General features: G+C 41.8%; 1 long non-coding RNA gene across 1 annotated transcript in view; it reads right to left on the bottom strand.

Moving 5' to 3' along the window:
- LOC137184642 (uncharacterized) overlaps window positions 1-27,470 on the bottom strand; it is a 36,516-nt gene that overhangs the window by 1,486 nt on the left and 7,560 nt on the right. Inside the window, exon 2 of the long non-coding RNA XR_010928694.1 lies at window positions 25,812-26,649. This is a non-coding gene — a long non-coding RNA (uncharacterized lncRNA). The remainder of the gene's footprint in view (window positions 1-25,811; window positions 26,650-27,470) is intronic.

Genomic DNA, 27,470 nt, shown 5'->3' with positions numbered 1-27,470 from the left:
GATTTTTATGTTTAGAGGATGTTTACCAGATCGTCTGACTGCTTGAGTTTCTTGCCCCATCTAACCTTGATCTAGCTATGTCGCTGTGTTCCTAGATCTCAACAACTGTGTTAATTACAATGTTATAAAAGAAAAGAAGGGGAAAAACAACAAAAATAAGACTCAAGTAGTAATGAACAGGAATTACTATTTAAGGCAACACAGCTTTAACCCTGTGTAGATGGATTCAAAAATGTGACTGTTTGTGATTTTTCTGAAGTCACATGCATCTTGTGACTCGTATTTAGATATATGTGGGTGTACATGTGCTTGTGTGCATACTGTATGTGCATACATGTGCATGTGTGTGTGAGTGACAGGGTTCTCTCCGCTATTTTGTTCACCGTTGAGTGAGTGTGAGGCCGAGTGAGACGGCAGCATGGCTGGCCCTCACTGATAACTAGGCGCAGGCAGAGCCCTGTGTTTCTATTCAAAACACACACTCACGCACACATACATGCGCTCACACACAAATAACACATTAATTAATCCAAAAATGGAAGGGGAATAGAAAAAAACACTGTCTCCACTTTTAATTGGACTGACTGTCGTCCAACCATAAAGGGAAAACAAGCTCAATCATTCTCCTCCATCTTGTCGCTTGTTGAATTATTGATAGACGGCGCAAACTGCACTCGAAAATGAAATAGGGAAGGGGCACTGGGCTCGAGTGTGTTTGAACGTAGTGATAAAATTTGATTATTCATGTGTGATGCATGCTGTGTGGATTCTTGTAACAGAGTGAGGAGGAGGAGTACTGAGTTTCTCCATGGTGACTGTAGAGAAACTGTATGTGCCAGACAAGCCAGCTGGTATCTTGTTGTCCAAGTACACAATGCTCTAGCAAAAGAAAGTAAGAAAAAAGAAATAAGAACTGATGTAGATGAGGTAGTTAGTGAGTAGACATTGATTATTCAGTCATACTTAAACCATTGTGTGAATGCTGATCTACAAACCAGTACACATTACCTTTCTGACCCATACAAACAGAATATCTGCCCCGTATAAACTCACACAATATACTGTAATCATCTCTTCTTCATGTAATCATTTTCTGCACACTGAATTTGATCAGATTGGCTTGTTTCCTAACAGTCACTCTGGGATCTTTTTAAAAGATTTTGGCATGCGAGTTTTCTATTTGTCAAGATATTTGCCTTCTCAGTGACGGGAACCAATGGGGTCTTTCTTCAGTTTAACTGAACTGTAACGCCTCTTTAAAACCAACATGTAGTTAAAGCCTGTTTAGAATTGGCAACAAATTATATTATACAGGTGATCTTGTATCACCTGTATAATGGCATTAGACATGCATTTAAACTCCCATTATTGATAATAATAGCCATATAAAATGAATAAATTCATACTGTTTCATGGACTTTTTACTGTATAGCACCTTCATAGAAAGACATTTTTTGTCCTCTAATGTTTTGATACTTCAACCAGATAATGAGAATGGGGTTATCTCTGAATAGGCTTCTATGCTTTGACAGTGACAAAACATGTTCGACTTAAACTTCTAGAGGCCAAATAGAGACCTTGAAATATTCCCCTCATCAATTAATCTCCATTCAATGACACACTGCTTTACTAAGCCAACCATTCAGCCTCCTCTGGCTGCTATAATTGTCCCAGTTAATTGCTTTTCAACTCTCTTTGATTACAAGGTCGGCCCTGAATGGCTGGTGTACATGGCTCAAAGTTGGGTGCTGCTCGCTCTTCCCTCGGCCCTCCTCCCTCTCCATCCACTTCCTTATGGTCCCCCTCCCTTTCATCACAACAGATCACACCTCTCTTCTCCTCTTCTCTCCTCTCCTCTCCTCTCCTCTCCTCTTCTCTCCTCTCCCACCTTTCCCTGACCCTACAACCCGAGTAATCAGTGTCGTCCGATGTGTGATTCTCATGAACCTATTCATCACAGTGATATAAGTATAAAATGTGTCCGTTAACTTTGATATAGAGATATAACCTGTCCACTCCGAGGTTGCCCAAAGTAGAGCAGTATAAATGAACCCTGAGTTGCATATCTGTAATACAGTAATACCTCCTACAAGCAGAGGAGTAGAGCTGCAACAATTAGTTGATTAATCAATTAGTTGATCGAATGATCATTAATCTGCAACTACTACTGGAGAGTAATTTTCCAAGCAAAAATGATAAACATTTGATGGTTCCGGGTTCTCAAATGTGAGAATTAGCTGCGTTTCTTGGTCTTATGTGATATTAAATTGAATATTTTGGGATTATGGACTGTTGATCAGACAAAACAAGGCCTTTAATTATGTCATCTTGTGCTTTAGAATATTGTGATGGGCATCATTTATAGACCATACAATTAGTTGATTAATCAAGAAAATAATCAGCATATTATTCAATAATAAATATAATGGTTAGTTGCAGCCTTACACAAGAGAATTTAAATACAAATATATGATCTGTAAACAGAGTTTCAATGGCTCTGCGTATCAAAAATGATAGTTTATTATAGTCAATTTTTAGAATAAGCAAACTGTGCATAGGAAAATGTGGAGAAATAAAGATATATTGCTATTGGCTCTTGAAAAGAGCGGAGCACAAATGTCCCTGACAATTTATGAGGCGTTGAGGTTGGTTAAGGAAGCAGAGTCCATGATTGGAAAGCGATGGAGGTTGGTGTGTGGATGTGTGTGTGTGTGTGTGTGTATGAGTGTGTGTGTGTGTGTGTGTTGCTCCTGCGTCTTTCTCCTCTCCCTCCACAGCTCACACGGAGGCGACAGAGTCCCTCTCATTACTAAACAGCACAGCCCCCAAACAAAGGCTCACGCACCGACAGTGTCGCGTGTTCAATACCGATAACTAGTGTGGCCTCTCATCTGAATTAGCATGCCGTATAGGCCTTGACACATATTCACACCAACACACACACACACACACACACACACACACATAGGCATGCATTGAAGTCCAAACAGACAGGAAAACACCACATACATGCACACACGTTCAAAGGCACACCCTTATGTGCAATTGTTCAGCTCTACACATACACACACACACTCATCGAACAGATAGCGATTACCGGATTACTCTGCAGCGGCAACTCGAATATGCATTCAAGCTTTGCGTCGTCAGCACTGGCTTTTGTTCTCCATGTGGAGAAGAGCCGCACAAAGCCTTCCGACATCAAAGCCGCAGAACAACAGGAATAGCAACTTGCAAAATACTAACTGTGGTTCTGAGGGACGCCGGCGGGTTGCTGCACAGAAGAACCATGCAAATAAGCAACACAGCGTTATTTCTGCTCCACTTGAATGTAGCTTTCTCTTCATCTGGCCTTGTGCATGTTTCACACCTGGCTGGTTAAATGTGCCACTGGGCCTGGAGATGCCTGCTGAGGGGTGAACGGCAATGAGGCACTCAAACAGACACACATGTACCAGGCTGACCTTTGCTCTTTTAAGTTCATTTCAGACTAGATCCTCATATTGCAAAGTGTAGTAAAATGCAGCGTAAGATCATCAGAAAATAGCATCTTTAAAATAAGTCAATTGTGGAGCTCAGTGCTATAGCTAAATAAATACCTCTCTCCTTTTGTGGAGACCATGTGGTAAAAGCCGGCTACAGACATGTTACCACCTGTTGTGACAAATATCTGCAATCTCCCTGTCTCTCTGTCACACACAATCACAATGGCTTGTTTATCCTGCTGTCATATTGCTTTGATGCAATGTCGCATTCTGCTGTGATTGGGCCAATGCTCCTTACATATAGCTGGGTGCAATAACAGCAGGGAGTAAAATAGGGGGCTTTTAAAACATGTTATGTCCCTGTGCATGCAGCCATACACATCAATAATTGCATATTTCTAGTGAGCACAGACGATTTCGCCCCTATACACTGCATGCTATCGATATTTCAAAGGACACTTCAACGCAGGTGGCAGTGACCCGTTTTGCAAATCAGTTCAGTGTTGAGGAATATTTACCGAACAGGCAGATAGCATGTCATTTCTCATGCTGATAATGAGGGGGAAATGTGAGGGAAGAAAACATAGAAGGGGAGCGGAGGAAGAAAAGTGAGTGAGAGGTGGAGAGCAGGAAGGGAAGCCTAAAATATGCATGTCATCATGTGGATGACTGATAGCTTTCTGTGAAAGCTTCTCTTGATGCGCGCGTGTGAGGCAGGTCTCTAATTGAGCTCTGCTGCCAATCAAGTGCTCATAGTGTGTGTGTGTTTACTTGCAGTGTAACATTTCCCTGCTGAAGCACTGAACGAACACACACACACACACACACACATACACACACAACTCTGTGTCTTTGATCATCTGAGTGAGACTGTTCTCTCCATGTTCTAATTAGCTTGGTGTTAAATGTGAGAGACAAGAGAGTTCAAGCAGCAAACCCAACAGATGATCACTGCATGGTGAGGATGTAACCATCACCTCTAAACTATCAATGCTAGTCTGTGGGACCAACAATCTATCAGCACTTATGTTACTACAAAGTGATACAGTGTTTTTTTCTGTCATCTCTGAGTTTTCTTAGTACCTTGTGCATATATGCTGGTACTTTAAAGGTGCAGTGTGTAGAATTTAGTGGCATTTAGTTAAATGGACCTGGCAGAAATGAAATATAATATTCATAAGTATGTTTTAATTAGTGTATAATCACCTGAAAATAAGAATCATTGTGTTTTTGTTAGAATGAGCCCTTTATATCTACAGAGGGAGTGGGTCCTCTTCCACGGAGCTCGCCATGTTACACCGCCATGTTTCTACAGTAGCCCAGAACAGACAAACCAAACACTGGCTTTAGAGAGGGCCTTTCACGTTTTTTCCAACTTCCGTAGACACCGTAGGTTCTCCTACAGTCTTGGAAGGGGAGGGGGAGGGGTATTTAGTTGGTTGCAATCTGCAACCTCACCACTAGATGCCACTAAATTTTATACACTGGTCCGTTAAGGCATCATCAAAATAGCCTAATAGGTGGAGACAAGCACACTCTGGATAAAGTAAGAGAACAATTAAAGAAACTCTGAATGGTTTGTCACTTTCAGACTGTAAAATTTAATTCACATAACTAACTACAGTAACCATTTTATGTGGATTTATGTATTTTAGCTCATAAAAAAACACCAGAAACATAAAAACAAGTGAAGCGCATCGCACAAGCACAACCTCATAGCTCATAAGAGCTAGTTAGAAGTTAAATGTCTACAGTTAAGTCTCAAGGCCTTACATCCTCCTCTGTTGAGAGCTGTGAATATGATAGAACACATAGTGCAGACATTTATGTTTTCACTAAACCATAATCCTCTTAACCTCTATTAGAAAAAAAAGTTTTTCCTTTTGAATGACATACGACAGAATTATTCCTTTTTCTGTACCTGCAGACCTCTTCTGTTTTTCATCCTGCACTTCCTCCCTCTGCTGGTTCACAGTCTCAGCATATACAGACACAAGCAGTTCACACAGGAGTAATATCAGTGTCTCCCACCTCCCTGCCATTCCTTTATTTCCCTTCTTTTTCTTACTCTGTCTCTCTCTCTCTCTCTCTGTCTCTCCCTCATGAATAAACATCCCTTACATTCACTCAGTGCTGGCGTGAAATGGCCACACAGCCCCTGGCACACGCAGGAGTAATGCCGCAATCATTATTCCACTGCAGTGGTCCCACACAAGCATATTTCACCAATCATGTGGCTCTCTCCCCTGGCTTTTGTTTGGATGACTTAAACAAATGATGTGGCAGTGAGGAGGGCCTGCGTACCACAGCTCCCCCTGTTAACACGGCAACCGTTGACACGGACACAGCGAAATTTGCATAAGAGTACGCTTGAGTGGTACTGGCAATTCCAACAGGGGTCCAGAGATTTTTCCCTCTCTTTCTGTGAGAGGGTGGGGTTGAGGGTGGGGGTAAATGGGGCGGGTGGTGGTTTATTTTTGGTTCTCCCGCTTTTCTCCCTCCTTTCATCCTGTTCTCCCTCTCTCCTGCTCTCCTCTCCAACTGCCAACTCCTCTTTTCTCTGGGGTTTAGTGTTGAATTGGAAGTAATGAAAGATGCACACATGCCATGAGACTGACTGGGCATTCAGCAATAGAGATGGAGGAAGTCTATTTGGCAGTGCTGCTAAACACATGCAAGACAATGGTGGCATCTAAGAATCAGCCCAGTTACAAATGAGGTTGATAGTAAATGTCACATATACTTTGCTGTTTAGGAGACCTAATACTGAAGACTCAAACAGGCAGCTATCTGTGTGTGCATGAGTAAGAAGAAATAATTATTTTTAATTAAATACATCAGTAGTATGATTATATTGTAAGTCTTCATGCAGCAATCACTGGAGCATTTCAGAATAATGGCCGTGCTAAAGATGATGATGAGAAGATGAGTAAAACGTGGAGGATGTTCAATAAAGTCTGACATTTGAAGAGGGGGGATGACAACTACTGTGGCGATGAGAGCACTGATACATTTAACAAGGACAGCACTGCTGATGAAGGTGAGGAAGAGGAGGAAAATCATGATAATGCTTATTTCTGTTTTGGCTTTTTGTCGACGTTAATATCTGAAAATAGAACTAGGAGTGCTGCATTCAGAGAAGTTAATCAAGCAGCCCGAAGGGCCACTGCTCTGTCCTTTTATGTGCCTATCTCTCTGTGCATTTCCCCTATCTCTATCTCTTTCATTCCCCTTATCTCGCCCTTCTTTAATCACAGCATATCAATGTGACTGATACATCTAAGAGATCACTTTGTGAGAAAGTTCTATTTGAATTCCATGAATTCGCTCTCTCCTGACTTTCAGACTTCTCACAGTGAGAGAGCAGCTCACAGGAATACCAAACAATGAAAACAAGCAACAATATCTTCCCAAATGTTTATGTAATGCACGTGTGCTGCTCGGGGTGTGTGCATGTGTGTTTTAATGTGTGCGTATAGGCACCAGTGACTCTGCTGAGTCCTTAGGGTGGGTGTGGCACGCTGCCGTGCAAAGGTTGTCTCCATGGTGATAGATGTGGGGTCATCTCCATGACGATAGATCGGAGGGGGTGTTGGCCACCAAGGTCGTGGACCAAGGACAAGGCAAGAGTGATTGCAGCCACCCAGACAGGAAATCGAAGAGGAGCACTCCAAGGGGGGGTCGAGGAAAAAGGTGCAATTTCACAAGCCAAATTACTTCTGGGATGGAGGAGAGAAAAATATCACAGCAATAACGGCACCAGGGATGAGAGGAGGGAAGGAGAGGGAGGTGGTGGAGAGGCAGGGGGCAGCAGGAAGAAGGAAGGAGGAAGGAGGAAGGAGGAGGGAGGCCCCAAACAAAAGGAGCAGCTCAATTATCAAAGTCATCAAACATGTATGCTCACATAAGCAAACAGACTGACAGCCTATTAGCTTGATACCACACAAACTTTCCATCTTCGCGTGACTAAGAGGAATTTTCACAAGTCTCTGCCAGAGTTCGGCTGTGATTTTCTGTGTGGTTTATCAAGCATGGTTTATTTCTGAGACTGATGCTGACTGTGACTAGAAAATATTGATTGGATTGTGCAACATGTTCCGCTGCAGCACTACTGATTTCTTTTTCTGTTCGCTCTCCTCGCTCCTCCTCCGCTCTCTGGCTATTCCACAACATTAGTATGTGGAACAACAGCACATCAGTAAATTGTTAACTAGAACAGGCACAGTGAATAAATGACGAAGACAACTTAAAATTTCTGCCTCGCTGGCTTGTTCTCCCCCTGCCCAGGGTTTCCCCCGTGCATTTTCTGTCTCACTCAGTATGCCCTCTATTCTTGTGTGTGTTTGTGCGTGTGTGTGCTCGTACACATTAGTGTCTGTGTCGGCAGGCTGAGTGCATTGAATCATTAAGTCCACAGTGCCACTGTGCCCATTGCCTCATTGCACCTAATTAAGCCCCTTTTGTTTCCTATCAATTAACATTGTAATTAAAACTAGTCGTGCTTCTGTTTACCCAGAGTCTGCTGATTCAGGGGGAAATAACTCACTAACAGTGATGTACAGGAATTCATCTAATAAATGCCTGCATCACACATGCATACAGTCTATACATGTACACATCAATACAAATACACACATGTTAAGAAACATACAGTACATGCGCACACATTCTCTGTTACACTTCTGCAACATTGAAGCTCAACTGGGCCTCTCAATTCACCAGAGAGTGTGATAGAACAAGGGGTGCTGATGGAGCTGGGAAATGAGAGCGGGATCCTTTGGCATGTGTGTGTCTATGTGTGTGTGTATGTGTGTGTGTGTGTGCGCGCATGAGTGAGTGTGAACCGCTGTTGAGTCGTTAACAGAACCAAGGGATTCACCTCCAGATAATCTCACACTAATCACCTAATCCTCTCTCCCTCAGGTGAACAGACGGGAAAAAGAGTACTTGACATCAAGTGGAAACAAGACAACATGAAACTCACTCATACACACACACACGCATGCACATAAACATACAGTATGTATTTATTATCAATTGAGTGCCACTCCACCCCGGGGTCTTTCCTGGAGCCCAGCCTGGACCCAGTGAATGTGGTAGCTGAGAGGAGAATATTGGTCAAACTGCTAGCCATCATGGACAACGCCTCTCATTCACTTCATGACACTATGACCATGGCAGAGGAGCAGGTTCAGCAACAGACTCATCCTGCCTCGGTGTACCACGGTGCAGCACAGGCTGTCCTTCTCGCCCACCGCCATCAGACTATAACTAACAGACAAACACTATGCACCTGAACATTTGCTCTTTTGCACACCCAGCTCCTAAATAGCATTTGTATATTTCCACATTTGTATATTTCAATCTTGTAGAGTGTATTGTTTATTTTTATTTATCATTATTCTTATACCTACCCTTATTGCTATTGCTGCTGTGACAAAGAAATCCCCCTTCCGTGGATTGATAAAGTACCAATCTACCTGCCTACCTACCTACTTACCTACCAACGCCGCCCCCCACCAGCCCCATCCTCCTCTACACGCCAATGTACATTTCACCAAAAAAAATATACACCCTATCCTCTTGTTTCCATGACAACTGACCGTAGAGCTGTGGGTATATGAGGCAGCAGGCGGCAGGCGAAATCACTGGAGTGAGAGGCGTACCAGTCTGTCACCTCAGCCTCCCCGGAGAAACAACACATAATACTGTACTACTGTACTCTCATCTCTACTCTCTCGTTCTCTTACTGCATCCGTTGCTCTAATTTACAAGAATACACAGATTTATCTCCCTCTACACACACATACGCCATCCTCCATGTTGCTGTAGCTCGGGACAGACAGCACTGGTGAATCAAGGGCTACAACACTGGACATTTGTGTGTAAAAGGTGTGATCTTCTTACTAAAACATAATCATTAACTGACACCCAAACAAACACTGCACATGCACTCTTGTCCCCTCCTTCCTCGCCTTTTCCTTTGCTGTCGGAGGTGACTGCTGCTGCTGCTGCTAGTGGAGGCCAACCTGTCCTTGGGTGCAGTAAAGGATTACAGCAGCACACACCATGTGACCTTAATTCCCCCCTGCCTGCTTCTGCCGCGCTCAGCCAATCAGGATCAGGGATGAGTCCAGCGTGTATATGTGTGTGTATGTTAGCATGTGCATATTTGTGAGTGGTGTCTTTACATTCAGACCGCCATGTTTGTCTGGAGTGTTTGAGTGTATCTGCACTAATAGATGGATTAGGTGGATAAAGGGGAATGTGAGGTTTTATTGTGTGCGCATTTGTGCATATGTGTGAGAGTGTGCGTGTGCCAGCTTGTGTTTTTAAAAGGGGGGGGGGGGGCTGATAGTGTGAATCAGCAGCAGCAGCAGCCGCCCCGGCACGTGTCGCACATTTAGACGACCTCATTCATCCCCAGCAACCCCAAAATCCCTCTGCTCCTTCCCCTCATCCACGAACAGACCTCAACCCCCACACAGCCGCCGCCGTCAGCAGGCTCAGCTGGTGGCTGAGGGAGGAGGAGGGGTGAACAGAGAGATGGATGGATTGGTGGATGGGTGGATGGATGGATGGATGGATAGAGGGCAGGTGCTTTGAAGACTATTTAGTAAGCAGCCTTTTTATGTCATTGGTTGTGTTTTTTTTCTCAAAAGATAGAGCAACAGAAGAGAAAGAGAGTTGTGATGAAAAACACTGATGGAAGATGGACAGTGTGTGCGTGTGTGTGTGTGTAGTGGGGGTAGAGGTCAATTTGTGTGTGTCGGGGGATGTCAATTAGATATGGAGATCAGACACAACATAAGCATTACATCAGGGGGAGTCGTCTGGCTGTTACGTCGGCTTGCAGCCGCCAGATAAGGCCTCTGAAGCTTTGTGTGTGCGTGTGTGTCTGTGTGCGTGTGTCTTTGTGTCTGTGACGCAGCAGACGTAACAGACGCAGCACCTTGCCTCATAAGACACCCGCAGTTGTTGGCGACCTTTGACCTTAACCAAACCTTGACCCCAGCAGAAGGCAACTGATTTACCCAACAAAGACAGATGACACAGCGGAGCCTGAAGCCAGGGGTAAACTCTGACCTCCAGCCCTCCAGTCCCGACCCAAACTCCATCTGAAGCCAAACACAACCTGCCCTGTCAACACATGCGCACACTTTTAGACAATGAAGCAGGAGGAACGCTTCACTCATCCATCAAAGCAGCAGAAAACCAATACCATCAAATAACATCCATATGCAAGTGAGGCCATTATTATTATGCTAATTGGTTCAGTTTGCTCATTGTTCATGGGCTGAAATCAGACAATTTATTTTGTCTTTAACAGCTGAGGTTTCATACATCACATCACAATTTTAACTGAAGTAAATGCATAAAATGTCATTTTGTTTCGCACTTTGGTCTTCAGTACATATGAGCTTTGGTAAATTTAAATTATTAGACAAAGTGTGAAGATAAAATACTTTTATTAGTGTGTCTATTACTTTAAAAGCATCATGAAGTCAAATATTTAATTCAATTCACAATTCAAAATACTTTATTCACTCCTCATTTGCACAAAAACACTCAAGCAATGTATTCACATGCATAAAAAACCGTAATAATACAAACTATGATAATGTAAAGGAAAAAGTTGAAATACACCAGAGTTAATGGCAGTGGCCAACAATGTGCAACACCACAAAGACACATTATGTCAAAAAATGCATTTGTCAATCTATACGTAAAGTAAACTGAGCACATATTTAAAACCAAACTTCCTCTTTGTGATTTATATTCAGCGGGGCTGCAGCTAATGATAATTTTCATGGTTACTTGTTTAGTCAATAAAACATAAAAAAACAGTAACAAATGACAGCTCTAATATACTAACAATCAAACGTATTCCTAAGTAGTCATAATGGACATGTTTGGTGTCTTATATAACTTTTTAAGGACCCGTTATGTAGGAGATCTCTGTGTTTTGCAGAAATTTTAGAACTGAGGTTAATTATACATTGCAATCTGGGAATGTAAACCAGCAAATAAATTAAAAAGTTAAAGTGCTTTCAATGAACTAGGTATAAAATATGCAGATTTGTACAGAAAACTGGTAAAAGAGTTCAAGCTAATCAAAGCCAATACATGTAGTTAATGTAATTCAGTCCACACAATTAATGTAACACCATTCAAATTGCTGTATCTTTGAAAATAGATATCAGTAATGTTTCAAAGTAGTTAATTTCTTTCCCTTTGATTCAAAAGTAGATGTATTTCATGCATAGAGTGTGTTTTTATGACATGCATATTAACTACATATGGTATCTGGATTTTTTTCCTGTTTCTGAGTCATGTGAAGTAAATGTCTGGCCCCTGCACTGTGTCTGTAACAGATGGTGTGTGTTTGAACGTGTGTGTGTGTGTGTGTGTGTGTGTGTGTGTGTCCTACAAAGTCTGGCAGAAGCACCTTGTCGCTCTGCAGTGCATCATGCCAACTCCTATCGGCCAACCTCGCAGCACCTTCCAATTTACCGTGTTCTTCCTCTCATTATCAGACATGCAGAATTATTTTCTGTCTTTCGGTCATACAGCGGCAATAAAAAGTCAACTGGACTGAAACTTATTTTGGGGATTATCGTCATAATATATGATGTTGCTGTATGGAACATGAAGATTTGGATCATGACAAGAAAAAAAGTAAATACGCCCAGATAAATAACATTTCTCATATCTTTCTTTCTGTTCTCTCTTACTGTCAGACATGCGTCACTCCAATCCCTGTGTATACATGCTATCAAAATTCGCCATGTCAAATGAATTTTTATGAATTCCACTGTAAGATCTCCTTACAGATGACAGAGATACATCTATGCCCAACATATCTGAAAAATACGGACCTGTTGGTGTCATGGATGCTGCAGCTCAATGTGTAATGACAAGGAAAAAGGATATTGTCTGATTGCGTGTTGCACTTGTTCAGTGATATTTCACAACTGTCCTAATAAGGCTCATAGAAATGACTCCACAAGAGGTTTGACATTTTCAGATCATTTTTCACATAGAACCGTGACAAGAGAGAGCGAGAGAAAACAAGCTTCTGATAGTTAGATAGATAGATAGATAGATAGATAGATAGATAGATAGATAGATAGATAGATAGACAGACAGACAGACAAAGTGAAAAAATCAACAAAGAAATAAAGAAACATAAAATTCCCTGGGGAGCACATTTCACTGGTAATCCAGAACAGATTGGGCTTCAAACTTATCTCAGCAAACTTTCTGGATTCATTGAAAATGTGATTGAAATGACAAAAAAGGGAACGCGGGGCGATGAGAGGGGAGCGTGCAAGAGAGACCCGTTCACGCCTCTGAAAATCTGTCAAAGTAGTTTGGAATTCATGAGTGCTCCTTGGGAAAGCCGTGCACATAGATTTCATTTCATAAAAGCAGAAAATGCAATACCCAGCTGACGAGCCACGGCGCTACAGAATTCTCTTTGGCAACGCTTTGGTACCATCAAGAGCTGACTACAAACAGCACAGCAACATTGATTTGACACGTGTCATGGGTGTTTTGTAAATGCTTTGGATATTTTCCTCCCCCAACATTAGACTATGGCTGCCTCCTGTCACAGTGCTGCTGCTGTGACAACAGCAGTGTGATACTCCAAAGCCATCCTTTCTCACAGGTCAAGTGGAAAACATTTTCAGGGTTTAATGTGGGCGGATGAATTTTCCATTGATTAAAAAAGGCTGGATGAATTAGAAAATGATTATTTTCAGTGTATGAGGCAATAAAAGTACACAGCATGGAAAGGGAGTTGGTGTGAAGACGAGCGGGCACACATCTTAGAGCATATCTTCCCTCCCTCTCTCTCTCTCTCTCTCTCGTCTGTATTCAGAGTCCGTCTCAGGGTTCTCATGCCGTGCTGCTGCTACTGCTGCTGCTGCCGCTGCTGCTGCTGCTCAGGGAGGCAGAGGTAAGCGTGGGGTGGGAGCAGCGGGGTGGGTGACAGGGCAGCATCCATGCCCAGACAGACACAACCTCTCCTGGGCTGATGCTACCAGCATTCCTTGCTTCTGGAGACACGCACAGATGAGCCCTGTCTGAAACCGCCGCTGCAGCCACAGAGTGTCTATGTCAATGTCATGAAGTGTGTGTGTGTATGTGTGTGCTTGCTCTCCAGTGTGCTCCTGCTAGTGGTAGAAAGTAACTAAGTACATTTACTCTCGTATTGTACATAAAAACATTTCTTGTATGTTTCTATTTTGTGCAACCTCTTGTTTTGTTATTTTCTTACACTTCATTTATTTGAGAGCTAGTTACTCTGTAGATTAAGATTTTACATACAAACGTATGATCAGTGAAAGAAATACTATGTACAGTGCCTATAATAAGTATTCACACCCTTTGGAAGTTTTATTGTTTTACTTCATTGAATCAAAGTAAATTTAGTGTAAATTTAGGTTTTATTTAGACTGATCAATAAAAAAATACCTTTAATGTTGAGGTGAAAACAGATCTCTATAAAATGATCTAAATTCATTGGAAATTAGAGATACAAATACTTGTTTGCATATGTAAGTATTCACTGCCTTTAATAGAACATGACTAAATCATCACTGGTGCAGCCAAGTGGTTTTAGAAGTCATAAAGTTCGCTAAATGGAAATCACATGTGTTCAGTCAAGGAGTTTAAATTGATTGTAGTATAAAACACTTGTTTGGAACTTACTTGGAAGGTCCAACTTTTGGTGAGTCAGTAGCAAAATCTACATCATTCTTCATTCCCCATGAAACCTGACAGAGCATGAGCAATTTTTTTGCAAAGAAGAATGAGGAAAAATTGCAGTGTCCAGATCTGTAAGGCTGATAAAGACTTCTCCGCACACACTCTTCAAGGCTCTAACTGCTGCCATAGGTGCATTTACTAAACACTAAATACTCATTTGGAGGAGCTGAATACTTATGTGAAGATATATTTTATGTGTTTCATATGAAATTATGTAAATCACTTTGTAGAGGCTTGTTTTCACTGTGGTATAAAAGGGTCTTTTTCTGTTGATCGGTGTCAAAAAAGTCTCCTTTGATTCAATGTTGTGAAACCCAACAGTATATAAAGCAGATACACTAAGCTCTATTTCAACGAGCTACAGCATAAAAATGATGTTTACATGTTCATGCATCAATAAAAATAATCCTATAATATAATATACAGGATATAATAACATAACCCCTCTTTGAGAGGGGCCAATCTGCATAATAACTACTTTTGGTATTTAAAGATGTTGTGCTGCTAATACTTCTGCACTCTGACTTTTGCATGCATCACTTTTATTTGTAATGAAGCATATTTATATTGGTGTGAAAACTTTTCACCCCCCTGCATGGCTACTACATGCTCCCGTAGCTTCCGTGTCAGCACAGCGGTACAGCTGAAACTCCGAAGAGCACTCAGAGAAGACGTTTGTCCAAAACAGTCTGTTCATAAAGATAATCAACCTCTCCAGTGCATCTCTTTGCACGTGAATGGTGGAGCTGCATAGGTGAGGTGTCAGGGGTGAGTGGCAAAGAGGGGAGGAGAGTGGTCGCTGTGTGGAAAGAAAAGATGGATACAATGCCGCGGGGTCTTGGCATTGCCTCCTTATAACGACATTACAGTGGAAAGAACAAGCGGCAATGAGCGACACCGTCATTAACCTCTGGCTGGGCTATAAATCAACAGCAGTTCACGCAAATTAGACCAATTCCCCTCGATCTGCCTCCGAAGGCCCTCACTAGGACTACGCCATTATAAATCACATACAGAGGGAGGAGGAGGGACACACATACACACACACACACATACACACACACACAGATAGAGGGAGAGAGAACGCAGACACTTATTGGTAGTGTTTTACAGTGAGTCATATAAGCTAAAAGAATTAAATTTCTCAGGCTTGCCCTTGGTGACTCATACATATTTTCATCATGGCTGCTTATTACAGATAGCTTTTGATTCTGTCTAGGGGCTCAAAGAAATTGAGGTTACTTGTACCCGTGTTACAGGAGAGGAGATGCTTTCAGTATGAAGATGGTATAGGTTATGCAATTTCAGATTATTATTCTGCACAGTGCAGCCCTTGGGACTGATTTGATATAAATATGAAAGCATACAGCATCACTTTTTTTCTCAAACAACAAAAGAACGGTTTCAACAGAAACCAAAAATAACATTGGCTACAAATAGAATACTCTAATTTGCCACAAATATGCTCAAATCTCACTTTTTCACCGTGATATCAGTTATTGTTCCAGCCAGATACGATTTGACACCGAACATTATCTTTTTCTCTATGGAAATTTTCAGCTGAATTTGGATTGGGCTGCAGATGAACTGCGTGTTCCTCACAGGGCGGTGTGGGGAGAGGGGTGGACAGCTGCCGTCTCTCTGTGGTCGTCTGTAGGAAAGAGTACATATTGCACGTCATTCGGAAAGGTAACAGATATGGCAGTGTGTCCCAGCCATCTGTCACTGGAGCTTCTCACGTCCACACAGACAAGGGAGAGCAAGGCCGCCGAGACGGCAACAAGGCCCCAGCCTGCTATTGTCTCTCAAGCTTGTGGGTGAATGTAGGGCCCCTTATCATCAGGGCCCACCGCCCGCTGCAGCCCAGCTAACAGGAGCATTGTTCACCACACACACTCACTCAAGGGAACAGACAGACTAAGGAGGGCTTGTGAAATTAAGATTTTGGCATACAGTTAATCTCCAACAGCACTAGTAATCCCATTATTGCCCCAAATCCAAGGTTTTATGTGTTATTAATCAATAAGAAAATTTAAAAAGTTGCACTCAGTTTGACGTCTTGTCCCTGATTCCAAACACTTGTCTTTGCCCTTTTATCTCTTGAATAACCTCTCAGACACACACTCATGTGCACATACACTTCCATCCAGTGCAGACTCCCACAGATAAGGTCCCGGGCTTAGTGGTCAGGGTCGATTTTCCATTATGGAATGTTATAATAAAGATAAACTGTCACAGCAATCAAAGCATCACTATCTTAAAGCAAAGCCAGGACCTCTGTTTTCAACTGCAACCTCCTCCCCATCCCCAAAAATAATCAGCCTCAATCCTCCAAAACACTGAAGAACCACCAACAGTCCCATCTTTTCCTTTATCTCTCCCTCAGAAGAAAGAAAAAAAAAAAGGAAAGATGAGGAAGGTCAAGGATCTGTCAGAACTAGATAAAGAAGGATAGATGAAAGAGGAGATCGATGGAGAAATCTTAAAACCCTCGCAGATTTTATATATTTTTTCCTGAAAAGAAAACAGGAAGATAAACTGCTGTCAGACTCTATATTCGCAAGTTTCTAGGTTTCTCATTTCATGAGTTGGAGTTCCGCATTATTGTAAAAAGCTAGTCCTTTCAAAGAAATTGTTTCAGTAACATACAGTCAAATATGTATATAATAATATATGTGCTTCTGTGTTTCTTTCTCTGTGTCTGAGTGTAAATCTAGGGAGAAAAAAGCCTCACTTATTCCTTTTTTTTGGGCAGCATCTTGGAGCAACGTGTGAGATGACACCAGCTAATCCCTGTGTAATCTCTGTGTTCCTCTGCTGTGGAAGCTGCCTCGACATGAAGGTCCGATGGCTTTGCAAATCAGCTCTTAATACAGTAATGTAGAGTGGAGTGCAACAGAATGGAGAGTAAGCAGAAATCCGGGCAAAATAATCATTTCCAAGAAACTTGAGGCGTTCAAATCTTCAACATAAACATGCAGCAATCCCATAATGGTTCACAGGGAAGGGTAAGGAGCAAATTTAGGGAACCGGCACCGTGGAGGTCAAGGTCTGACCCCTCAGATCCCAACTCACTACGCATCAGAACGGTTCCTCCATGGTTTGAACTCGGGGGGTTTCCAATCAGACAGATTGGTGTTGGGGCCCCATTTGACACGAGGGGCCCCGTGTTGATTCAAATTCTGGTGGGCCAACTGGCAGCCTCTCAGGAAACCTATTTCAATTACCATAAGAGCCTTGGCTTGTTTCCCTTCATCCTATTCTTTAATGGACTATGCATGTACCATCTCATGCAAATGACTTATCGCAAGGTCCTCTCCTTTTAGTGGTGTTGTTTACTTGGTGTGTGTCTGGAAGTGTGTCTGCGTGTATTTACCTCTACACCAGTGTGTCTCGGTGTGTGTGATTAACTAGAAAAGATATACCAGCCATTATCCCTGACGCATCTCTGACCCTGTGGTGGCAATGTTTTGGGAAAGTCGATGAAAACAAAGAACTCCAATAACACATAATTTTCCGAGGCAGTCTGTGTTGACATTACATGAACAGGAGCGTTCTATAAACCAACCGAAAAATGCAGTGGAAGTTGGAGATCAGACACAAGTCGTATCTGCGTTGTCTTCTGAGGCAAAGGGGGGGGAGAACGACAGCAGCGAGAGAGCAAAAAGGTGGGAAGAGGGTGTGTGTGAGTAATACAAAGTCAGTCAAAAGATGAGAGAGGAAAAAAGTTGACTTCAAATAATAATTTGTGGAGCGCTTGCTTATGTTTGTGTGTATATGTTTGGCAGATAATAATACAGTGAGTCTGGTCATCGCCCCCTGTGATTTTCCACCCTGCCTCCCGTTGTTTCATAACATCTTGTTCCTTGTGATAAAGGCTTTCTTAATCTCTACAAATAGTAATAGTTCAAAAGCAATACTCTTTTATTTTTGTCTCAGGACTGAAACATGTTGATAACTGATTAAGATTTTACTGTTGATAGAACGGCTCACCTCTATGTTTTGAGAGAGAGGAGGCGACAAATGAGAAAACGTTCATCAGCCTTGTGCTAAAAGGGCACAATGACACAAAAGGGCTTTTTCACAGTGGATGTTTTGACTTGTCAGCTTAGGAAAAGCACAGGTGTTACTAATAACATAAATAATGGCTCTGTTATTATATTCAAGTGTCCCAGTGGGCCATGACAGTGTGACCGTGAGGCAGTATTCACAATACCAGGACCCTGAAACTGAAGCAGCTAAGTGGAGTTCAGCCATTATTAATTGTATTATTTACACCTGTGCTTTTCCCACTGTGACATTTTACACAGTGTTCTTTATTGAATGTTATATAATAATAAAAAAAATACAGTATAGAACAACATAAATAAGGCTAATGTTTACCATGTTCACCACTTTAGTTAAAGATCCCTTCCAGACATTTTAAGATATTTATATATATATATATATATATATATATATATATATATATATATATATATATATAAAATACCCTGCTTTGAATAATAATTTGTGTCTGATATGGTTTTTCTACAAAAAAGTTCAGTTAACTAGTTAAGATTTCTTAAAATGACATCTATTCCTTCTCCCACATTAAGAAATACAGAATCTATGAATATGTAAATATTGTCCATTTCAAAAGTTTAACTGCTTGACACAAGATGTCTCCTACTTAACTGAAAAGTCCATTCTCAGTTTTATGTGCACTGAAGGCTTCAAGTTTTCACATCACACTTGTGTAAGTTGCACACTGGACCAAGACTGGCTCCAAACTAGTTGTGATTTCACAAATCATGCTCATAGGTTTACACCTTAAACTGAGATTTTCGGTGAGCACCTTTGGTATATTAATTTGAAAACAGATTTTCAGTGTCAAACTCTGCACATATATTATTCTGCACAGTGAAGTGCAAACATCAGTTGACAATCAGAAAAACAAATTTTTGAGTGGAGGGGGACTTTAAGTGTATCAGCATGCTAACTTAGCATTAGATAATTAGCACTAAACAAAAAGTGCAGCTGAGGCTGATGGGAATGTTGTTACTTTTGCAGCTTTTTCGTAAACCAAAGTACTGGACAAATTGAAAATTTGACCTGATGATAGCGCAATGAAAGGTCAGGTCATCACCAAAGTCATTACGATATATTGACTAGAAACCATTGATGACCATGTACCAAATTTTGTGCCAATCCATAAAGTAAATGTGGCGATATTTCATCGGATATGTGAAAACTTTGACATGCTTAAGGCGTTGGATGAACAGTAAGGGGATCGACAGAGGGATTCATTGTTTGAGACCACAAACGTGTATAAGTTTCATGCCAATCTATCTAATAGTTGTTGAGACATTTCACACAAAGCCAAAAATGTCAACCTTGTGGTGGCACTATAGGAAAAATCAGGGTACCACCAGATTCATCTACTGGGGATCACCTGTGTCTCTACAGAATTTCATGTCTAAACCAAAGTGGTGGACCAGTCGACCAAGAGCAAGGCTAAAAATAAACAATAAGCATACATAGTGATGAATTAAAGGAAAAAACACGAGGCATGAGGGGTCACTGATGAGTATGAAAATTGTGTGAATCATATATTGTAGTCTATAATTAGACTACAATATAGAAGATAATAGAAAATAATTTATGCTGCAGTTTATGGCTCCTCATTTATTAATATGATCTATGTTTGTTAATGTTTCAGTTGCAAACATTAATTAGCGAGCCAGTCTAAAAGATACCTTATTCTCCACGGGGGTGATGAAGACAGTTGAACACATATTCAAATAAACTCGTAATTAATTATGTGTATGTAATGACTAAAAATACACTCTGGGACTGTGCAGAATGCATCCAACACTCCTGTCATGTGCAGAAGCAGAACACTGTGTAGGTATTTAATCTTTCTTCGACGCAGAGGTGAGAGCTGAAGTGGGAGCAAACCTGAAAACAACTTTGGACTTGTATGAGATCCAATTATAAGAGGTGGAAGGGAGCTTCCTGCTGCTCTCCCCAGGATAAGAGTTCATCTGCTGGGGATGAGCTGTGGGATTACCTGGCCCTGGGACCGGTTCCCAGGCCGCAGGAAAAGTCCATTAGCAACTAGGTAATCTTCCCTCGATTAAAATAGGTGGACAAGAACATGCCAGAACAGAGTGCAACCCGTTTGGTGTTTATATGTGTGTGATTATGTGTGTATGTGTGTGTGTGTGTGTGTCCATCCATCGAGTGTCTCTTATTAGTATGCTTGGGCCATGAGGCTACACTGACAGTGGGGCCTCTGAGAGAAGCAGCGCCATGAATTCTTTAGCATGAGCTTGCATGTACCCTTGCTCTCATCACGCCTGAGAGGACAAGTCCAGTCAACGGGGAGACAAGGAGACACACACACACACACACACACACACACACACACACACACACACACACACACACACAACCTTCATTTGACACACACATCTATGCCTTCCAGCCTACTCTGAGCAAACTGAAGGTTCCTCTGGCCTACATGCAAACACAGTCTGCATTTAACCATCTCATCAGCACACTCAACACATTTCCCTCTGACTCACAGAAGAGGAGCCAAACGTACCCATGTCCACACATGCACACACACGCACACACACACGCACACACACATAAACAGAAACACACGCATGCACAAAAAAAAAAAAAAAAAATCTGAGGGAATTTTCAATCTCTTCTTCTCCCTTTCTCTCTCCCTCCGCCTGTGGAGAACACTGGCAGGAATCAGGGAGAAGAGCAGGGTTGCTAGGCGACAGGTTGTGGTTGCCATGGTGAATTTAAGTGGAACAGCTGGTCCAATCAGCATAAAGTGCGGGCAGGCGGGGGCAGAGCCAGGGAGGCTCATGCCAACACAGACAGACAGGAAGGAGAGGCTGCTGAGGCATGCAGGATGGAGGAGGAGAGGAGAGGAGAGGAGAGGAGAGGAGAGGAGAGGAGAAAAGATAACAGAAGAAGAGAAAGATAAAGTAGGCTAATGAGTGGAAAAGACAGAAAGATAAGAGGACACTAAAAAAGGAGGGATGAGGAAAAAGAGGTAGGAGGTCAGAAAGACAGGAATAGCCTCAATGAGAAAAAACCATGTCTGGTCAGACAAATAGATTGGGACCAAAAACTAAAAGATAAAGATAAGAGGAAAACAAAAGTAAGTTGGGACTCGTTCAAGGATATATTGACAAATTTATGAATTCGGGGATCTGTTTGATAAATCTGGTTCAAGACACACATGTTCAAATATTATCTTCACCATCAGAGCAACAACATGAAATGTATGTTATGTTTGTTTTACACAGCAACACCGCTCATAACGCAGCAGCCACGGTAATCAAAACCTGATAGAAAATATTTAAAGGCACAACACAGACTGGAGTGAAGAAAGAAAAAAAAAAAAAAACAGCACAGGCACCGTCACAGTTAGATGTAGCTAATGATGACGTGGTGATAACGTGGTGATAATGATAATGGGGTGGGAAAACGTGTGGATGTGGGGACCAGGGATTTCACAGGCCCATCATCAGTTGTGTGTAATGGCTGTTTTTTTTGTTATTGTTGTTTTTTTTTACATTTCTCAAACGTGGCTAAGAGGCTGAGGAGTCTGGTTCAGTGTGGTGTAAAAGTTTTCAGTCATGAGAAATCAGCAGCTCTGAGAGATTGGTTGGGTATGTTGGGGTGACAATGAGAGGATGGAGACATAAAAGATCTTATCCCCTCCTATTTTTGTTTGTTTTTTGATCTGTTAACTTAAAATGTCATTATTTGTGCACATTTATGAGTAATATTGTCATTTTTGTGTCACCTTGTCCCCATTGATGAATGCGGTGAGACATACTGTACTTTGAGCTGCTTCTTTGCATGAAAGGGATGAAATTATAATTATTTTTAGTGAGAAAGATTGAAAACAAGGATGCGCAAAGCTCCACACAAACTGAAACTGCAACTGAGAGTTAAACTACATATCAGTATGACCTGACAGGTGCTCCCTGGAGTCAGTTATTTCTGATTTTGCTTATCTGGTCAGTGTTCAGGAAATGGTCTGTTTCCAGGTCCACCAGTGGACAGCACTGTCTGCTGTCTGATACTTTATCAGTTATTGGTTTCATACTTTATCAGACGTCTGAGATTGAACCATGCACTGCACAGAAACACACACACACACTTCCACACAAACAAGATTCGAAATTCAAGAGTTGATTGTATTGACGTCAGCACAGGCACACACTTGCATACACTCAAGTACTTATTGCAGACTGTAAACTACAGCAGACAACTGTCTTTTAATGAAGTCAAGCACACTTTACTTTACCTTTTACACACTTGGATCAGAATTACACACACACACACACATATATACAACATACAATACACAGACATACAGTACATAGCTATCTTCAAGTCTGGTTTGTATTCAGAGGAGAAAGGAGACTTACATTCTCAGGACACATACGCATGTTTTCCTCAAGGAGGACACACTCTCAGAGAGTCTTGCATGAGCAGGCACAGAGGGGAGCGAGATGAACACAGGCTGCCACTGCTGTAACCAATCATGGCAGCCACTTATCCTGCTCATTCCCCTCAACAGAGAACAAAATTATTTTGCCGCCGTAGTCGTAGATTTTGCATGATTTTTACACCGGGAATAAGAATTTGAACACGGAAGGAACAAGATAATTACGACATATCTTTAAGAGTCTCTACATGCAGCTTGGACAGAGCGACTGTACAGAATTAACAGTGTAAACTAATGTTAATGATGAGAATAATATTGTTTTCAGCACATGACAACATGTGAGGTAAACTGTGGCACATTCAGGCGCTGCCGATGAATAGAAAAGGCTTTAGAGCTTGTCCAGCTCGCAAGATGTCCATTCACACAAAGCTCTCACTCTGTCACACCTTCCTCCTGTCACTCACACAAAGCATGCTGGGAGGCATGGTTTCCAGGGCGACCGAGAGGCACCTTTCCTTGACGACGATTCAGAATGCGGAGATGGAGGACATTAGCTTGCACCTCAGGTGTGGCAATATTGGTGCCTATAGCTCGACCACGAGCAGAACAAAGCAACCGTGACCGCTATGCTGGAGAGGAAAAACATAGAATTTGATATATAGCGGAGGGAAAATAGAACTGAATAAAAATGGGAAGAGGTAAATATATATGGCTGAAACAGCAAGTGAAGTGGGAAGTGAAATTACCAACAAGCATTTGTTCCTTGATGAACTTCATAGGTTTTGTTCTTTGCGGCTAGTTAGGATCCTCAAGAGCTCGGTGTGACAGAGGACCTACTGGGAGTTGAAACAGCTCTTTGGGTATCTCCTCTCAGTGATAAATGAACTAAGCTGCTTCACACTTATAGTGTGAATTAAAATTTCACACACACACACTCTCTCAAAAGACCCTCACACACTGTCCTAAATATGCAATAACACACTCCTGAATCCCCCCTCAAGGCTCCAAAATACATCTTCAAAGAAACCGTCAATCTGCTTAACACATTTTACACACTGCACACACACACACACACACACACACGGCCATAGCTGCACACATGTGTGCACAGACGCACAAAAGAACACACTCAGACCCAAAGCACACAGATCAACGCAAGAAATGGTTAGACTTTGTGATATCGTGTTACTTTCGGTGAAGGCCAAACCCATGAAATTCATAAAGAGGAGACACAAGCAGAGATGGGTGTGTCGTGCGCACGAACAACACACTATACACGGAGAAGACAACACACATCTCAAGAGAAACACACAGCGAAGGGAGAGTGAGAGGGAGAGGAAAATGGGTGTGTGTGTTTGTGTGTGTATGTGTGTGTGTGTGTGTGTGTTTGTGTGAGCGAGCGAGTGAGAAGGAGACTGAGTGCATAGAGAATTGAGTGCAGTTAGTAGTGTTTCCCCCTCGGCTGAGGCATTAACAAGCCTATAATGGACCCTCTTAAAAAGCTGACTAGGATCTCCTCCAAAACTAACTGATTTAGAGTGGCCAGGGCCCCCATGGGCAGTGGCCAAGTCCCCCTCTGTCCCTCCCCAGCACAGCCACAGCCAGCCCCGGTGGCAGGCGGCACAGACACATTGTGTTTGTCTACTGAACCACAAGCAATAGCAGTTTATAACACAATAAAACACCATGAGGAGGCATTAATTGGATATAATAGCCAGGGAATGATTTAGATGATTTAACACCTTTTCTCCAAGACGAGTACATAAAAGAGGGAGAAAAGGAAGAGAAGGATGAAAGGGAATTAGAAATGGACTTACACACCGTTTCCGACTCTCATTTCAAATGTTCGCCTGGTTCAAGTTCTCACCCACACACACACACACACACACACACACACACAAATATAGAGAGCACAAATGCAGATGCAAACACACAGCTGAGCACACACACTCGCACAAATGTGAATATAATGTATGCAAGTCAAATTTAGACGCATCTAAATAAGTTTATATAGTTATCAAATGAATAATCAGTAAATTTCACAAGTGAGTCAAAGGAAATAAAATCTGTGCTGCCTTAAAATGAAAGCAGTGTAATATTCATGTTTAAGTCATTTAGTAATCCTTGAACTGATGGCAATAATCAGTCACAGATGCAGCTGATGCTGATAGGATATGACAGGCTAGCTGGTAGGGAAAAAAAAAAACACACACACCGACGTGACCCCTTTATCGCTCATCAATGTGTCGATAGTGGCGTTTTATTGACAATATACGGGTCAGGAAAATAACAGACTCCAGATTCTTGCAGCAAATTATCCTCAAGACCCGCTTGCTAACCTGTCAAGATATTCAGTCACCTTATCTCTCCTCTCCTCTCGTCCTCACCTCCCTGTCTTTTTGCTCAACACGGAGCTGAAAGGAAGCAGGGCCTCGCATGTATGTACATAATTGGCACTTTACTGTCATATCAAATTCATATCAGTGCAGGGTCTTGGGCTGGGAAGAACAATGAGGGCCAGACAAAAGCGTGGCTCGGTGCTCTGAGAGTCGCCCTGATAATCGCAGCATGGGCCAGTCAATAAAACCAATCATCTCTAATCTTCTTATGGGGGGACTAAACAGTTCCCCCAGATACTCCACAATGCCCACTAGACACAATGCGGCACCACTCTGTACAAATATAAGGAGGAAAACAATGGTTGAACCGTAACCTCAGTGCACGACCTCATCAACCTTATCTCTGGCTGCATTATTGTCATTTCTAGACATACAAAATTCTTTAGGATATGAAATTAAATAACGTTAAGGAAAATAACTTTAATATACTGTAGGTTTTGATGTGATTAAGAAAATTAAATTTCTCTAAATAAAATGTGTCAAGCAAATCAAAGAAGCTGTGTGTTTACATAATAAATCTTGTTTAAATAGATAGGATATATTTTTTATTGTATGGAAGACAAAATCCCTGATATTACCATATTTTCAGTATAAAGCAGAGGTGTTTTACTGGATTTTTTGTGGGCTGCTTCCTCATATTGTGTGCCCTGGGTTACAGTAATGAAGAGTGATGTAAAGAAACACCTTCATCTCCTGGACTCCACTCTGCTGTTCCTCTGGAAGCAGCTCCTGCGACATACAACAGAGATGATTAAAGGTCAGCACCCTCATCTTTTAACATTTAGCTTCCACCATCTCACTCAGGGGCAGCGTCTTATTTTCACTCAGTCTATCATTTCTCTTATTTTGACCATAAAACCTAAACACACCCCTCCCCTCCCCCAAAAAAATTACATTAAATGATTTTTTTTTCAAATTTCATTTTTCAAAACAATTTTTCTTGTTATGTTCTCCATCAGCCTGTTAGTGGAGTTGCCCCAGACTTGAATACAGCTGTATGCAAAACCTCCCTGATGCTCCAACGCCCAAACCTCTCGACTGGGGCCTACCCAATCTGCAAAAAGAGAAAAAAAAAAAAGTGTGGGGGATGGGAGAGGTCACAGGGGTGAGCTATATGGTTAGTGTAGCTTAATCTTTCAGTATCTATTTTTAAAAAGAGAGAGGAATATAATTTAATATATCTGGCAAAGTACAAAATATAAGCCAGGCAGAGGAAAAAGACACACACCAACATTTACAAAATGAAACAAGTGAAAAAAAATAATATTTTATGCACAATATGAATCAGGCAAAAATATAAATAGAATTGTAAAACTTCCTTTAGTTATTTGTAGTTTTTCATGTTTAAATTTCCAATATATATGCGTGACAAGATCACCATTTCTCTCTCTCTCTCTCTCTCTCTCTCACTGTCCTTTTATCTGTCTGTCTTCCTCCTCAGTTTCCCTCTCTCTCTGATGATGTTTGGCTGAGGTGCGGGTTAATTGCGGGGTTAACTGACAGCGTAGAGGAGCTGTGTGTGCTGTGAATATGAGACCAAAGCAAGGTTTAGTCACAGTGTGGATGAGAGAAAGCTGTGCAGAAGTTTACTGAATTGTTGCAGGTTTGCGTGTGTGTGTGTGTGTGTGTGTGTGTGTGTGTGTGTGTGTGACAGACAGACAGAAAGAGAAAAAGAAGGACTTGTGTGTGTCTTTGTGTGACTCCACATGCACTTATAAAACAGCATCAGCTGGGCATGAATGAGCATCAGTAAGAGCAGCGCTTTGAAGGGAGGTTAAACGTGCGCCTTTGTTTTCACGTGAACGGCTGACACGCAGGATTTGTGTAAAACTCACCTCAGCGGCGGTGTCACCTCTGCTCTCTGTCTCAGTGGAATAAAAAAAAAAATCTGTCTTTGCTGCAGAGGTATTAGACTCGTTGGAATTTGACTTGTTTTACAACAGCTAGTAATGAATATCTATGGAGGCAGTTAGTGTTCGTGGTTATTCAGTGTGTCCTTTCAGGAGTCTATTTCCTCTCCAACCTCCTGACTGCTCAGACAGGAGTACATGACTGAGGTGCAGCTTCAGTAATGTACAATCTAATGATAACATGTGTGAATGAAACTCCTCTCCAGCCTTATGAGCGCATAGACGCTCAAATACACAATCAGCTGAATTTTGCACCACTTACACATAGGCTATATAGTGAATCTATGCTGTTCCTGCGTGGACACTTCACAAGCATGAACATTGGGTGTTATCAGCAACATCACTCCAATCTAAATCTTCACAGTTCAAGATAGATCTGAGATTCAACAGCCGTTCAAACGTACAATAACCGTGCAGAGGCAGACAGGATAAT

The sequence above is a fragment of the Thunnus thynnus genome, chromosome 6 (genome assembly GCF_963924715.1).
Source record: "Thunnus thynnus chromosome 6, fThuThy2.1, whole genome shotgun sequence".
Classification (NCBI taxonomy): domain Eukaryota; kingdom Metazoa; phylum Chordata; class Actinopteri; order Scombriformes; family Scombridae; genus Thunnus; species Thunnus thynnus.
Note: the sequence above shows the minus strand (reverse complement) of the source record. Positions and strands in the feature narration are given on the sequence as shown.